We start from the raw sequence: 17,007 nt of genomic DNA, 5'->3' as shown, positions 1-17,007 counted from the left end.
AGCACCTGTCTTCTGTTTAAATCGTAACATCCGGCAGTTCTGGAGCTGCCAGGCAATGATAAAAGGGCACAGGGCTTTGATTGTTTATACTTCAATAGCAAAGGCAGAGGAGCACTGTGAATAAGGGCACAAGCTTAGTAGACAAGCGTTGCTGGGTTCCAGCCGCAGCTCTGCCCCCTACCACTCCTATGTGTGACCTTGAACAAATTACTTAACTCTCTGAGCTCTTCCTTTCCTCATATGTAAAATTAATATTACAATAACAATATTTCTCTTTCTTGGTTGGTAGGAGAATTAAGTGAGTATCCACTATAAAGTGCTTAACCAAAAACTTGCACTTTAAAATAACAGCTAACACTTACTGAGCATTTATTATGTGCCAGGTATAAAAAGCATTCGATTCATCTATTTATCCATTTAACGAATATCTGTGAGTACTTACTGTGTACCAGGTACTGTTCTAAACACTAGGATATCAATGACCAAAATATAGATTCCTTCCTATAGGAAGGAATATATAGTTTAATACTTCTTAAATAGCTATTAATATTATAATACAATTAATAAGCATAATACATCTAATATATAAAAACAATAATAATCAAAACAAAATAAAATTCCTCAAAGTTAATGATATGATAAAATCTTGCCTAAAGTCCTTAATAGCTGCTGGCCTCTGCAAACACTTCAGGGATAATGGCCCAATGAAGTCAGCCAAGCAAACTTGAGGAAACAGAGACTCTCCTGCACCAGGGGTTCTGATATCATTTCACAGTTGAGTTCCTTCTGACTGGAGATAAATGAAAATGAAAGCAGTATGAAGATTTTCTGCAATGCTGAAATGCTACTAATGTTCTGAAGATCTAAGAAAATAGAGTAGACTATTCATCTTTCTCGGTTCCTACAAGAGTTTTAGGATAGTCACTGCTCTCCCACAATTTCAAATTACAGCGAAGGGCCATTTAGCAATATGCTAAGATTGAAGTGACATGTCGAGCAAAACCATGATTTGTTTCTATTCACTGGTATCTGCCCCTCTCACAAACAAAGTTAGATTTTCATTTCTGGACAGCATTCCTGCTCTTGACCTGAATTTAAAATATTTATATATATATATATATATGTGTGTGTGTGTGTGTGTGTGTGTGTGTACATATATATGTACATATATATGCACACATATGTACATATGTGTACATATATGTATGTATGTGTGTGTGTATATATATATAATTTTAAATAATATTGTTTTGGTTTTTTATATTTTAAGTAATCTCTATATCCAATGTGAAGCTCAAATTTACAACCCTGACATTAAGAGTCACATGTTCTACAGACAAAGCAAGCCAGGTTCCCCCTGAATGTATCTTGAGTATCAATCATCCAAATCATAAAGATCAGTTTCATTTAAAGCAAAGCCGCCATCATTGTGTTAATCTCTATCGGTCATTAGCTAGAAAAGAGAAAAGAAAGAAATTTCACTTGACAGAAACAATGGAACCATGTCCATCAGGGGCTAAAGGAGGGTACAAAAGGTGTTGGGCAAGCCATCAGGAAAATACAAATCAAAACCACAATGAGATACTATTTCACAACCACCAATATGACTATACTCAACAAGATAAAAACAAGTGTTGGTAAGAATGTGGAGGAACTGGAAGTCTCACACATTGCTGGTGGAAATTTAAAATGGTGCAGCTGCTTTGGAAAATGGTCTGCCAGTTCATCAAAAGAGTTAGTAAACTTAGAGTTACCATAGGACCTAGCAATTCCACTCCTAGGTATATACCTAAGAAAAAAGAAACCACATGTCCACACAAAAACTTGTACATGAATGTTCATAGTAACATGATTCATAATAGCCAAACAGTGGAAACAACCCACGTGACCTCCAGCTGATGAATGAGTAAACCAAATGCAGAACATCCATACAATGGAATATTACTTAATAGTAGAAAGGAATGAAATAGGGACAGATGCCATAACATGGATGAACTTTAAAAACATTCTGCTAAGTGAAATGAGGCAGTCCAAAAAGATTACACATTGTATGACTGCATTTATATGAAATGGTCAGAATATGGAAAATCCATACAGACAAAGTGGATTATTGGTTGCCTGGAGCTGGAAGGAGGAAGAATGGGGAATGACTGCTAATTGGTACAGCACTTCTCTTTGAGGTGAAGAAAATGTCCTAAAATTAGAAAGGAATAATGGTTGCAGAACTCTGTGAATACACTAAAAACCACTGAAATGTACATACATTGTTGAATTGTATGGTACATATATTATATCTCAATAAAGCCATTTTTTAAAGCACTGGACCCTGCAGGCAGAATAAATTGCCTTTACCCAAAATACTACTCTTTTTGTTGTTACTCAGTATTTCACTCCATGGTATGATTGCACAGACTTAGGGGAGAGCTCACTGTCCCTGAAATATCTCTTGTCCTTGCCCTACTCCTACTTCACTACCTTGTGAAATTATACCTTACCAACTTCACTGAACCTTCAGCTTAAATCTTTGCTTCTAAAAAATATTCACAACAGATCACGGAAAGATTTCTCATTGAAACTTATCAATCATATGCTGTTTAGTGTGAATGAGTTTGTCAGATCTTCTCCTGACAGAGGGATTTGGTTGAGGGACAGAATGATAAAGTGCTAAGGGATGGAGGAGAGGAGTCAAGATGGCGGAGAAGTAGCAGGCTGAGATGGCATCAGGTAGCAGGAGATCAGCTAGATAACTTATCAAACCATTGCGAACACCTACAAATCTAACAGGAGATCAAAGAGAAGAAGAGCAACAATTCTGGAAAAAGAAAATCGACCACTTTCTAAAAGGTAGGACCAGCGGAGAAGTGAATCCAAAGCAACAGGAAGATAGACCACAGGGGAAAGGGCCAGTTCCTGGCAAGCGGTGGAACAACGGAGCACAAAATCTGAACTTTTAAAAGTCTGCTCCACTGAGGGACATCACTCCAGAGGCTAAATTGGGGTGAAGCCCACGTGGCGTCAGCATGGCTCCAGGTCCCATGGGGTCACAGGAAGACCAGGGGTGTCTGAGTGTCACAGAGCTCGCAGGTATTAGAGCAGGGAAGCTAGCTACAGAGACAGAGCCAAGGAGTGAGCTCTCAGCTCGGTGTTACCTTGAACCAGTCACAGGTTGGATGAGATCGGAGTGGGGCCGGAGGCCAGGGAGATGGGAGTGATTGAGCGCTTTTATCCAAGTGTGGCCAGAGGCCAGGGAAACAGAAGTAATTAAGCACTTTTCTCTGAGGGCCCACTGAGGAGTGAGCTCTCGGCTCCTCCGGGCCAGAGATTCGGAGGCTGCCATTTTCATTCCCATACTCTGGAACTCTACAGAAAGCGTTCAGGGAACAAAAGCTCCCGAAAACAAACCCGAGTGGATTATCAGCCTGGCCCCTGGTAAGAGCAATGCAATACCACCTCAGGCAAAGACTTGAGAACATGCCCCTCCCCCAGAAGATCAACAAGAAATCCAGCAAAGACCAAGTTCACTTACCAAGGAGAACAGCGGAATTCCAGAGGAGGAGAAAGCAAAGCATGGAATTCAAGGCTTTCTCCCCTTGATTCTTTAGTCTTGCAGTTAATTAATTTTATTTATTTTTTTCCTTCTGCTAAATTTTTTTAACTTTTACCCTTTCCTCTTTTAACGTTTTTTAACTAGTTTATCTTAACAATACCTTTCATTAAAAAATAATAATAATAATCTTCTGTGAACCTTCATTATTATACTCATATTTTATCCATCATTGTATCTAACTTTATTTTTTGTATACATATACGGTTTTTCTTCTAAAAAATTTGGGATACAACTTCTTTTTTTTTAATTTTTTAAAAATTTTTATTTATTTATTTGACAGAGAGATCATAAGTAGACAAATCTTTGTCTGTGGGGCTCGATCCCAGGACCCTGAGATCACAACCTGAGCTGAAGGTAGAGGCTTAACCCACTGAGCCACCCAGGCGCCCCTGGGATACAACTTCTTCTAATAGATCAAAATATACCCTAAATCTAGCTCGGGGCTTGTTCTAGTCTCCAGCCCAAGCAAATTCTCACCATTTTCTTTTTCTTTATTCTCCCAACCAACTTACTTTATCAACTCCTTTTTTAGAAATTAAAAAAAAATTTTTTCATCTTTATAAGAATATTCCATTCCTTCATTGTCTTTACCTCTATCTATATGTTTTTCATTCTTTAAAATTTTGGGAGGTAGTTTCTTCTAAGAGACCAAAATGCTCCCAAAATTAACTGGGTGACCCTGTTCTAGTCACCAGTCTAATATATATATATATATGGGTTTTTTTTATATTTTTTCTTAATTTGTTTTCCTTTTTTAATTTTTTTTTTCTGAACTTCTTTTTATCCCCTTTTTGCCTCCCACAATTTGGGGTCTCTTCTGGTTTGGTTAAACCATATTTTCCCGAGGTCTTTGCCACCCTTTTAGTATTTTATTTGCTCCTTCATATATTCTTATCTGAACAAAATGACAAGGCGGAAAAACTCACCACAAAAAGGAAGAACCAGAGGCAGCACCCAAGGCTAGGGACCTAATCAATAAGGACATTGGTAATATGTCAGATCTAGAGTTCAGAATGACAATTCTCAAGGCTCTAGCTGGGCTTAAAAAAAACATGAAAGATATTAGAGAAACCCTCTCTGGAGAGATAAAAGCTCTTTCTGGAGAAATAAAAGAACTAAAATCTAACCAAGTTGAAATCAAAAAAGCTATTAATGAGGTACAATCCAAAATGGAGGCTCTTACTGCTAGGAAAAATGAGGCAGAAGAAAGAATTAGTGATAGAAGACCAAATGAGAGAATAAAGAACCTGAGCAAAAGAAAGATAAAGAAATACTGGACCACAAGGGGAGAATTCGAGAGATAAGTGACACGATTTGAAGAAACAACATTAGAATAATTAGGATTCCAGAAGAAGAAGAAGAAGAGAGGGGAGCAGAAGATATATTAGAGAGAATTATTGGAGAGAATTTCCCTAATATGGCAAAGGGAACAAGCATCAAAATCCAGGAGGTGCTGAGAACCCCCCTCAAAATCAACAAGAATAGGTCCACACCCTGTCACCTAATCATAATATTTACAAGTCTTAGTGACAAAGAGAAAAACCTGAAAGCAGCCTGGGAAAAGAAGTCTGTAACATACAATGGTAAAAATATTAGAATGGCAGCAAATTTATCCACAGAGATCTGGCAGGCCAGAAAGAACTGGCATGATATATTCAGAGCACTAAATGAGAAAAACATGCAGCCAAGAATACTATATGCAGCTAGGCTATCATTGAAAATAGAAGGAGAGATAAAAAGCTCCCAGGACAAACAAAAACTGAAAGAATTTGCAAACAGCAAACCAGCTCTACAGGAATATTGAAAGGGGTCCTCTAAGCAAAGAGAGAGCCTAAAAGTAGTAGATCAGAAAGGAACAGAGACAATATACAGTAATAGTCACCTTACAGGCCATACAATGGCACTAAATTCATATCTCTCAATAGTTACCCTGAATGTTAATGGGCTAAATGCCCCAATCAAAAGACCCAGCATATCAGAATGGATAAAAAAAAAAAAAACCCATCATTTGTTGCCTACAAGAAACTCATTTTAGACCCAAAGACACCTCCAGATTTAAAGTGAGGGGGTGGAAAACAATTTACCATGCTAATGGACATCAGAAGAAAGCTGGGGTGGCAATCCTTTTATCAGATCAATTAGATTTTAAAGACTAAAATAAGAGATGAGGAAGGACACTATATCATACTCAAAGGGTCTGTCCAACAAGAAGACCTAACAATTTTAAATATCTACGCCCCTAACATGGGAGCAGCCAACTATATAAACCAATTAATAACAAAATCAAAGAAATAATCAACAATAATACAATAATAGTAGGGGACTTTAACACTCCCCTCACTAAAATGGACAGATCATCCAAGCAAAAGATCAACAAGGAAATAAAGGCCTTAAATGACACACTGGACCAGATGGACATCAAAGATATATTCAGAACATTCCATCTCAAAGCAACAGAATACACATTCCTCTCTAGTGCACATGGAACATTCTCCAGAATAGATCACATCCTGGGTCATAAATCAGGTCTCAACCGGTATCAAAAGATTGGGATCATCCCCTGCATATTTTCAGACCACAATGCTCTGAAGCTAGAACTCAATCACAAGAGGAAATTTGGAAAGAACCCAAATACATGGAGACTAAACAGCATCCTTCTAAAGAATGAAAGGGTCAACCAGAAAATTAAAGAAGAATTGAAAAAATTCATGGAAACAAATGATAATGAAAACACAACGGTTCAAAATCTGTGGGACACAGCAAAGGCAGTCCTAAGAGGAAAGTATATAGCAATATAAGCCTTTCTCAAGAAACAAGAAAGATCTCAAATACACAACCTAACCCTACACCTAAAGGAGCTGGAGAAAGAATAACAAAGATAGCCTAAACCCAGCAGGAGAAGAGAAATCATAAAGATCACAGCAGAAATCAATGAAATAGAAACCAAAAAAACAATACAACAAATCAACGAAACTAGGAGTAGGAGCTGGTTCTTTGAAAGAATTAATAAGATTCATAAACCCGTGGCCACATTTATCAAAAAGAAAAGATAGAGGACCCAAATTAATAAAATCATGAATGAAAGAGGAGAGATCACAACTAACACCAAAGAAATACAAACTATTATAAGAACATACTATGAGCAACTCTACACCAATAAATTTGACAATCTGGAAGAAATGGATGCATTCCTAGAGACATATAAACTACCACAACTGAACCAGGAAGAAATAGAAAACCTGAACAGACCCATAACCAGTAAGAAGATTGAGACAGTCATCAAAAATCTCCAAACAAACAAGAGCCCAGGGCCAGACAGCTTCCAGAGGAATTCTACCAAACATTTAAAGAAGGATTAATTCCTATTCTCCTGAAACTGTTCTAAAAAATAGAAATGGAAGGAAAACTTCCAAACTCATTTTATGAGGCCTGCATCACCTTGATCCCAAAACCAGACAAGGATCCCATCAAAAAAGAGAATTACAGACCAATATCCTTGATGAACAGAGATGTGAAAATTCTCACCAAAATACTAGCCAATAAGATCCAACAGTACATTAAAAGGATTATTCACCACAACCAAGTGGGATTTATTCCAGGGTTGCAAGGTTGGTTCAACATCTGCAAATCAATCAATGTGATACAATACATTAATAAAAGAAAGAACAAGAACTATATGATACTCTCAATAGATGCTGAAAAAGCATTTGACAAAGTACAGCATCCCTTCCTGATCAAAACTCTTCAAAGTGTAGGGATAGAGGGCACATATCTCAATATTATCAAAGCCATCTATGAAAAACCCACCGCAAATATCATTCTCAATGGAGAAAAACTGAAAGCTCTTCCACTAAGGTCAGGAACACGGCAGGGATGTCCATTATCACCACTGCTATTCAATATAGTACAAGAAGTCCTAGCCTCAGCAATCAGACAACAAAAATAAATTAAAGGCATCCAAATCAGCAAAGAAGAAGTCAAACTATCACTCTCTGCAGATGATATGATATTTATGTGGAAAACCCGAACAACTCCACTCCAAAACTGCTAGACCTTGTACAGGAATTCTGTGAAGTGTCAGGATATAAAATCAATGCACAGAAATCAGTTGCATTTCTTTACACCAATAACAAGACATGAGAAGAGAAATTAAGGAGTCAATCCCATTTACAGTTGCACCCAAAACCCTAAGATACCTAGGAATAAACCTAACCAAAGAGGCAAAGAATCTATACTCAAAACTATAAAGTACTCATGAAAGAAATTGAGGAAGACACAAAGAAATGGAAAAGCATTCCATGCTCATGGATTGGAAGAACAAATATTGTGAAAATGTCTATGCTACCTAAAGCAATCTACATGAATATTGAAAAAGAAAGCCAAAGTTGGTAGCATCACAATTCTGGACTTCAAGCTCTATTACAAAGCTGTCATCATCAAGACAGGATGGTACTGGCACAAAAACAGACACATAGATCAATGGAACAGAATAGAGAGCCCAGAAATGGACCATGTACTCTATGGTCAACTAATCTTCGACAAAGCAGGAAAGAATGTCCAACGGAAAAAAGACAGCCTCTTCAACAAATGGTGTTTGGAAAATTGGACAGCCACATGCAGAACAATGAAACTGGACCGTTTCCTTACACCACACACAAAAATAGACTCAAAATGGATAAAGGACCTCAATGTGAGAAAGGAATCTATCAAAATCCTTGAGGAGAACACAGGCAGCAACCTCTTCCACCTCAACCGCAGCAACTTCTCCTAGGAACATCGCCAAAGGCAAGGGAAGCAAGGGCATAAATGAACTATTGGGATTTCATCAAGATCAAACACTTTTGCACAGCAAAGGAAACATTCAACAAAACCAAAGGACAACTGACAGAATGGGAGAAGATATTTGCAAACGACATATCAGATAAAGGGCTAGTATCCAAAATCTATAAAGAGCTTAGCAAACTCAACACCCAAAGAACAAATAAACTAATCAAGAAATGGGCAGAGGACATAAACAGACATTTCTGCAAAGAAGACATCCAGATGGCCAACAGACACATGAAAAAGTGCTCCACATCACTCAGCATCAGGGAAATACAAATCAAAACCACAATGAGATACCACCTCACACCAGTCAGAATGGCTAAAATTAATAAGTCAGGAAATGATAGATGCTGATGAGGATGTGGAGAAAGGGGAACCCTCCTACACTGTTGGTGGGAATGCAAGCTGGTGCAGCCACTCTGGAAAACAGCATGGAGGTTCTTCAAAAAGTTGAAAATAGAGCTACCCTATGACCCAGAAATTGCATTACTGGGTATTTACCCTAAAGATACAAATGTAGTGATCCAAAGGGGCACGTGCACCTGAATATTTATAGCAGCAATGTCCCCAGTAGCCAAACTATGGAAAGAACCTAGATGTCCATCAACATATGAATGGATAAAGAAGAAGTGGTGTATATACACAATGGAATACTATGCAGCCATCAGAAGAAATGAAATCTTGCCATTTGCGATGACGTGGATGGAACTAAAGAGTATTATACTTAGCGAAATAAGTCAAGTGGAGAAAGACAACTATCATATGATCTCCCTGATATGAGGAAATGGAGATGCAACGTGGGGGGTTTGGGTGGGAAGAAAAGAATAAATGAAACAAGATGGGATTGCGGGGGGAGACAAACCATCAGAGACTCTTCATCTTACAAAACAAACTAGGGGGGCACCTGGGTGGCTTAGTGGGTTAAAGCCTCTGCCTTTGGCCCAGGTCATGATCCCAGGGTCCTGGGATCGAGCCCTGCATCAGGTTCTCTGCTCAGCGGGAGCCTGCTTCCCTTCCTCTCTCTCTGCCTGCCTCTCTGCCTACTTGTGATCTCTGTCAAATAAATAAATAAAATCTAAAAAACAAAAAACAAAAACAAACTAGGGTTGCTGGGGGGAGGGGGGTCAGGAGAGGGTGGTGGGGTTATGGACATTAGGGAGGGTATGTGCTATGGTGAAGCTGTGAAGTGTGTAAACCTGGTGATTCACAGACCTGTACCTCTACATTATATGTTTATAAAAAAATAAAAAATATATAAAAAAAAAGAATGTTAGCAATATAGAAAAGAGTAGCCTGGGTGCAGAGAAAAGGTATGTGAAAATGATATCATTATACAGGAGTAAAAAATTGCACATTAAAAAAGCAGTGCTAAGGGATGAAGGAAGAGGGCAAAGAGAAAAGGTTAGTGATATGCAAATTTTCATCTCAGTATTTTAGTACCACTGATCCTACTGCCAACCTGTCTTTGCTAATGCCCCGACCTGTTTCCTCTTTTTTTCCTTTTCTCATCTACCAATCAATCCATAAAACCTCTGCACCTTGCAGAGCCTAACTGAAAGGCCACTTATACCAGAAGCCAAGATTGCATAAAATTACTACTCATTTTTTTATTTCTTCTGCGTTTGGTCCACATCTTTATTGATTTTCCCTTGAAATTACTTTGAAATTTTTTCGTTCTACTTCACATATATTGGTTTCTCGCCCTAGCATAAAAAAATAGTTCTGTAACTTATCTATGTCATAGATAGTAGATAGACTTTCTTTAGAGGATCAACTCCAGTGGAAAATCAGGAGCTATCTGAAAAGGACTCCAAATCATGTCCACCCTCAGTAAGGAGTATATTGCAATCAATTAGCTAAGTTTGCACTGAGCATGGGAGTGGGTGAAGAATAGGCATGTTATCCCTGAAAGCTATCACCGCTTATAGAAACTCTTGTTATTTGATATTTCCCTCTACCTTATAATCAGACATGATTTAACTACACAGTAGAAAAACTTTCTTCATTGTTTCATACGAGTACAGGTTGACTTGCTAGCAAAATCCTTTGCTAATAATCCTAATATTCTATACTCAAAAGTACTCTGTGATACCACAATATTTCATCTTTCCATACTATCTATGTGTCTTAGATCTTTTGACTTCCATTAACAAGAAAAATAAATTTAAATATATCTATAACATACTGTATAGCAGGCAATTGGATTGTTGGTTGTCTACCTAAAATTCCATCACTTTCATCCTTTCTTCCAGAGATAATAATGCTGTTCTATTAGCCATCCTTCTCCACAAGTCTCCATGATTAAAAGAATGCTGATGCCACTGCGAAACAAAGAGTTGAAGTCAGTTTGAAAGAAGCCAATCAAAAAAATAAAATTAAAAATTAAAAAAAAGAAGCCAATCATGACAATCCTATTCCCCTGCCTGGTATTGGTTTAAGCCAGGAATGTGATACAGTTCTGATGAGGTAAAGTCTCCTGGGCTAGGGGTGTCTGGGAAAGCCTTCTCTATTTTTCAAGACTCACAGAAATAGATATTCTTTCTCTGGATATTGCTGTGTCTAGATACTGTCCCCAGAACTGCTACAGACATCATGCTGTGGGTCTGAAAACAAGGCTTACCCAAAATGAGAGTGAAACAGAATAAATGATAAAGAGGCAGAGCCAAAGCCCTAACAACCTGTACATGGAGCGTTCCCTACCAATGGACTTCTTGTTAAAAGAAGTAATGATCCCAGTACTTTTTAAACCCACTTAAACTCAATAATACTTCACCCAAAATAATATATACTCATTCCAAATGATAGCTGTACCTACATATTTGACAGCACAGACATAAAATTTTGGTAATCAAAATAGTCTTTTCCAGGGGCGCCTGGGTGGCTCAGTGGGTTAAGCCGCTGCCTTCGGCTCGGGTCATGATCTCAGGGTCCTGGGATCGAGCCCCGCATCGGGCTCTCTGCTCAGCAGGGAGCCTGCTTCCTCCTCTCTCTCTGCCTGCCTCTCTGCCTACTTGTGATCTCTCTCTGTCAAATAAATAAATAAAATCTTTAAAAAAAAAAATAGTCTTTTCCAGGTATGTGTGTGTAATTTTAAATGTTCTTTCTAAGAATTCTATAAAGTAGCTCTTTTATAGGAATTATCATCTTCAATTAAAATATAAAGTAATTGAGACCTGACATGCAAGAGATCACACAACTGGAGTATATTCTTCATTTATTTCTCTAAGCCATCTGGCCTGGATCTAAGAGTGGCATTGCTGAGCAATATAATTAATTGTTCCATCCAAGAAAAACTTTGTGCCAGACATCAGTCTAAGGACTGGTGATATGCCTGAAAGAACCTTGATCTCATGGAGCTCTTAGTTTGTAGGGAAGAAATATCATAGACAGCTACTGGGAAAAAAATGTTACACAATTAAAATTCTATTAAGCCCTGCAAAGGAAACAGACTTGAGAATTTTTAAGAGAATGCGAAAATGTATTACAGAAACCTAATCTGGATCGAGATATCAGCAGGTCTTCCTCGAGCAGCTGAGCTTAATACTAAGATATGAAGGAAAAAGGAACAGTATATGAGTATATGCAAAGCCCTAAGTCAAGAAGGAGTTTGTGTGTCTCCAGGCAGAGAGAAGGTCCATCTTCAGGAACATCATGTTTGTGAAGATGTAGACAGACCATGGGACAAGGTGATAGGGTCAGGAGTGTTAGGAAGAACGGGAAGCCATTACAGAGTTTTAATTAGGTAAGTGGTAGGATCTTCTTTATACTTATAAAGATTTGGAGGATGGATTAATGAGAGGCAAAACTGGAAGGTATAGATGTCATTATTGCTATAGAGGCAAGAAATGATGGCGGTTTAGACAAACCTAATTAATTTCTCTTTCTCTTTCCTGTTTCTGCCACACAAATCCTCCTGCACTCCAAAGTCGTGTGTATCTCCTATCTGGGTAACAACACAGTCTACAAACCTTTACAGCATTGGGATTCAATTGCCTTTCAGCCCAAGATAAGTGTGCAAGAGTCACTGGGAAACCTTTCCGTGGGGCCAGAAGCATGAGTCACAAAAATGGATGTCTTGAGTGACAGGCCGCACTGTGCCAGTGTTGAGAAAGTGTTTTTATAAGTTAATTTTTTAAAATATTTTATTTATTTGTTTGACAGACAGAGATCACAAGTAGGCAGAGAGGCAGGCAGAGAAGGAGAGGAGGAAGCAGGCTCCCTGCTGAGCAGAGAGCCCGATGCGGGGCTCGATCCCAGGACCCTGAGATCATGACCTGAACTGAAGGCAGAGGCTTTAACCCACTGAGCCACCCAGGCGCCCCTTTATAAGTTAATTTTCACGAGTTTGTGATGCTGGTCCACTCTGGCACAGGCCTCCTGCTGGGAGCCTATTGCCCCTGGGTGTGAGGGCGGCCTTGCTGAGCAGCACAATATGTTCTTCTTTTGTCAAAGATAACCCAATTATCAAGTGTACACCTTAGCAGCTGAATGGACTTAAGTCGCTAGTAAGTACAGGACTGCTAAATACAAGCAGGTTAAATGTTGAGAAACAACCATTATGAAGGACAGTTCCAGTTCCAGAACAGACCTGCGGCCCTTCTCTTTAACAATTACACGGCAAATTCAGTTCGATACCAAGGACACTAGTGTGGCGATCAAAAGGCGGTGCGAGCAGCAGAGATGATTCACCCCGTCCACGTGGACAGTTCCCAAGGTCCCCACGGCTGCACTCAAGTCTGGGGGTGGTGGGCGCCGCACCTCCGTCACGGCAGCTGCGAAAACGACCAGAGGCCAGCGTGGCCCCGTACCACGCACAGAGAGAAAGGCAGGTGTGTTGTGTACTCACCTGCGACTTCCCTCCCGGCAAGGAGCCCGTGGCCAGCAAAGCTTCCCACGCGGTCTGGCTGGGCCTCGGGGAACCGCGCTCGGGAAGAGCCGTCGCCATCGTCGCCCTGCGTTGTCCTGTGGGACCTGAAGAGAAGCCCTGGTGGCCGGTATCACCGCTGGCAGCACCTGGCCTGCTTCGTGTAGCTCCGCCTAGACGCGGAAGGCCGCGGTCCTGAAGACCCAGCCAGAGCCCAGACGTTGCTGCCGCCCCTCCCTCCGCACAGCCACTAGTGCTGGTGAGCACCGCGTAGGGGAGGCGGGGCGCTACGTAGTATGTCGGGCTCCGCAGCTGTGCAGACCCGGAGGAGAGGGAGGTGGGGTGGGAGAAGGAGTATGGCGGCCCGCAAGAGTCAGGACAGCCCAGGGACGTTACTTCTCTGGAAGTCACCTGGTCCATCCAAAATTGTTACTATTTCGGGTGGTTTCATCTTGAAGACACGTGTGAGATGATGCTAGACGGGAAGTTTTAAAACTTTGGAAGGCTATGTAATTGCTAGACGGGAAGTTTTAAAACTTTGGAAGGCTATGTAATTGCTTGACGTAACGTAATTGCTTAACGTAAGAGAGCAATAATTAGAAATTAAATGAAAATATACAAAATGCATCATTATGTTCTGGAAAGGTCATGGAAGATGTTCTCATCATGCTAATGGATAGATGCATGTATTAAAATCATCAGCTCAAGGATACGCACTCTGTGTCTGACAAAATTAATCCTGTAGGACTAAGTTGGCCTCCAGGGGTTGTATATCATGTTCATATAATGAACAAAACACGAGTCTGAATCATGACTGAAGATTAAAACTAAGAGGAAAGTAGAATAGAAATGTCACTGTAATACATATCAATCTCCTCTGTCTCCTGATCCAAAAGTTTGTGGGACTTAAACGATTCAGTCATTTTTATCCAAAGATGATGATGGCAATAACAGGACTAACATAAAAGAAAACATATCTCACGAACTAGATGATGTTCTTCCCAAGTACCATCCTCTGGAAAAGTAGAAGCAACACTAAATAAAAATACCTATGGAACAGACCATGAAGGAAGAAACACTGCAGCAGATTCAGAGTTAAACACAGTTACATGACCGAGAAAAGCAAGAAAAAAATTACCAGTTTGATAATTCTATTGCCAACGCACCTTTAAAATGTCTTAAGTGATATCTCAGGAAATGTTAGTTGACCTTGTTTCTTTAAACTAGAAGTTCTTTTTAAGGTATCATTTTTAAATTGTGTAAATATACCAATAGGAACACTCTTCTGTTTGTAAATAGAGCCTGTCATTTTTTTGTTGAGATCTTATCAAGATACAACTAGAAGAATTGGAAAATGATCCTTTAGCTACTACTCTAAATGCCTCTGGCTGGAGGGGCCTACGTGGCTCAGATGACTGGGATCAAGCCCCTGCTCACGCTCTCTGCTCAAAGAGAGCCTGCTTCTGCCTCTTCTCCCTGCTAGTGCTCTCTCTCTCACTGTCTCTTTCTTTCTCTCAAATAAATAAAATCGTAAAAAAAAAAAAAAACCTCTGGCCTAACTAAATGTGAATGGTATAATGTCTGAAAGCTAGGATAGTGTTTCTACAGATGGTGTAGCAGTTTATCCGAGGCTAAGAATAAGCCTGCAAAGAATACAGTTAGAGTTTGGAATAACCGTGAAGGAATAACTTAACAATTCTGGAAGAACAATATATTATTTAACTTTTCAAGCTGGCCTTGATCCTCTACAAATATATTTGAAATGATTATTGCTAACATTGATATACCAAATAATGTTTCTAATTTTTCTGTGAAAATTTCCTTTCAAGAAGCCAAGAGCAGATGTATTGCCTGTGAAGGAAACATCAAAGGAAGGTGTATATAAAAAGAAAACAAAATTTTAAATGTGTTCTTTCAATCTAAAGTAAAACTTTGAAATAAACCAGAGTTGTGTTTTGATGGGGAAGAAATTAGAGCAATATCAGTTCCACTGAACCACAAAAAAAAAAAAAAAAAAGGCGGTACATTAAGTACCTCCAACTAAAGAATGCTGTTTACTAATGAGGACCTGAACTACCTTATCATTTAAAAAAAAAATTTTTTTACGTGTAAGAATCTCTTAATGAAATTGTCACAGATTTTTGTTTGAAGTAAGTTAATTTTCTACTAAACTCAGCAAGTCTTTATCTTTCTATCATATTTTATGTATTTACTTTCTGGTGTTAAACTGTCCTGGTTTTGAATTCTAACACTCACTTATTGTATGATATTGAGTATATATATATATATATATATATATATATATATATATATATAAAATGATATTGAGTATATATATATTTCCATTTTTTAAATGGGAATAATAAGATCTCTATAGGGATGCCTGGGTGGCTCAATTGGTTAAGCATCTGCCTTCAGCTCAGGTCATGATCCCAGGGTTCTGGGATCAAGTACTGTGTCAGGCTCCTTGCTCAGTAAAAAATCTGCTTCTCCCTCTGCCTGCCCCTCCCCCTGCTTGTGCTGCTCACTTGCATGTTCTCTCTCTCTCTCTCTCTGAGAAATGAATAAATAAAATCTTTGAAAAGAATAACAATAATACCTCTATAAAAGAGTTGTTTTGGGAATTAAATGAGATACTATATGTCAAGCCCTAGGAATAGTGGCTCCTGTATATGAAGTGTTTGTTCAATAAATTCGGCTGGCATTGATCATGTTAGCGTTACAATATTTTCAGCTTTTTTTTAAAACTGTTACTACTTTAGATCAGGTAATAATTTGGTGAGCAAGTACAAAGTATGATTTCATTCATTTGCTTCAATAATTATTCTATACTTCCCACAAAAATTGTCACCATTATTATCATCATCCTATATTTCTTATTTTATGTGAGGGTATGGTTCTCTCTAATCCAAAACAACTATCAATACATTGTGTTACAAATTACTGAGAATCAGAACTCTGTCCCTCTTCTCTGCACAAAAGCAGTTGTTACCTGATTAATCAACAGATGATTACTAATAACCCCAGCTCTTATATTATATATTTTTATTTTTTATCTTTTTTAAGAAACTGTTTCTTTTCCATCAACCTTATTTCCATTTTCTTTGCCTTTCTAGAAGAGCAACTTAAGACCACTCAGTGGTTGTTCCTATCTATTCAGTGGCCTGAGCATTGGGAGCTGCAAACCAGTCTTCAGTGGCAAGCTGAGTGCTCCAGTCTTCAGTGGGAACCACTGAATAGGCACAGAGGGTACCTGTCCTCCTTCATACTAGTCTGTGACCTCGGGTTGAATAGCAGTGAATTCAGGAGCTGAAGCAGTCCATTCACCCTGATAATATTTAAAGCACAATTAAACATAAGCATGAATAACTGGGAGAGATATCAATTTCATTTTGTCTATAATCAAGTCTTGCCCACAAATTGAAGGTCCATTAATTCTTGTCTACAATGTCAAAACTGCGAACAATCTTATATTATCATAAAGACATGTTTCTACAAGGGAGAGAGTGTAAGTCAATAACAGAATAGCTATGCTTAAATCTTGCCTGTTTTTTAGGAGGAACATTAACATAAGAAATCAAACCTGCAATTCACCAAGAAGGACATGGTCTATATTGTCAAAGGTATTTATCACCTATAAGTGGGTCTGTAATTTTTCCTCTCTAAAAAACAAAAGCATGGATTATATTTAGATAAAGTCTGACATTAATAA

The 17,007-nt window shown here is 38.8% G+C and overlaps 2 long non-coding RNA genes across 4 annotated transcripts in view; one reads left to right on the top strand and one right to left on the bottom strand.

Moving 5' to 3' along the window:
- The window catches only part of LOC116588801, a 43,582-nt gene extending 32,700 nt beyond the window's left edge, over positions 1–10,882 (top strand). Inside the window, exon 3 of the long non-coding RNA XR_004285094.1 lies at positions 10,684–10,882. This is a non-coding gene — a long non-coding RNA (uncharacterized LOC116588801). The remainder of the gene's footprint in view (positions 1–10,683) is intronic.
- Positions 1–17,007, bottom strand: part of LOC116588800 — a 318,200-nt gene that overhangs the window by 273,558 nt on the left and 27,635 nt on the right. The window lies entirely within an intron of this gene.

The sequence above is a fragment of the Mustela erminea genome, chromosome 4, assembly GCF_009829155.1.
Source record: "Mustela erminea isolate mMusErm1 chromosome 4, mMusErm1.Pri, whole genome shotgun sequence".
In the NCBI taxonomy this organism is placed as follows: Eukaryota; Metazoa; Chordata; class Mammalia; order Carnivora; family Mustelidae; genus Mustela; species Mustela erminea.
Note: the sequence above shows the minus strand (reverse complement) of the source record. Positions and strands in the feature narration are given on the sequence as shown.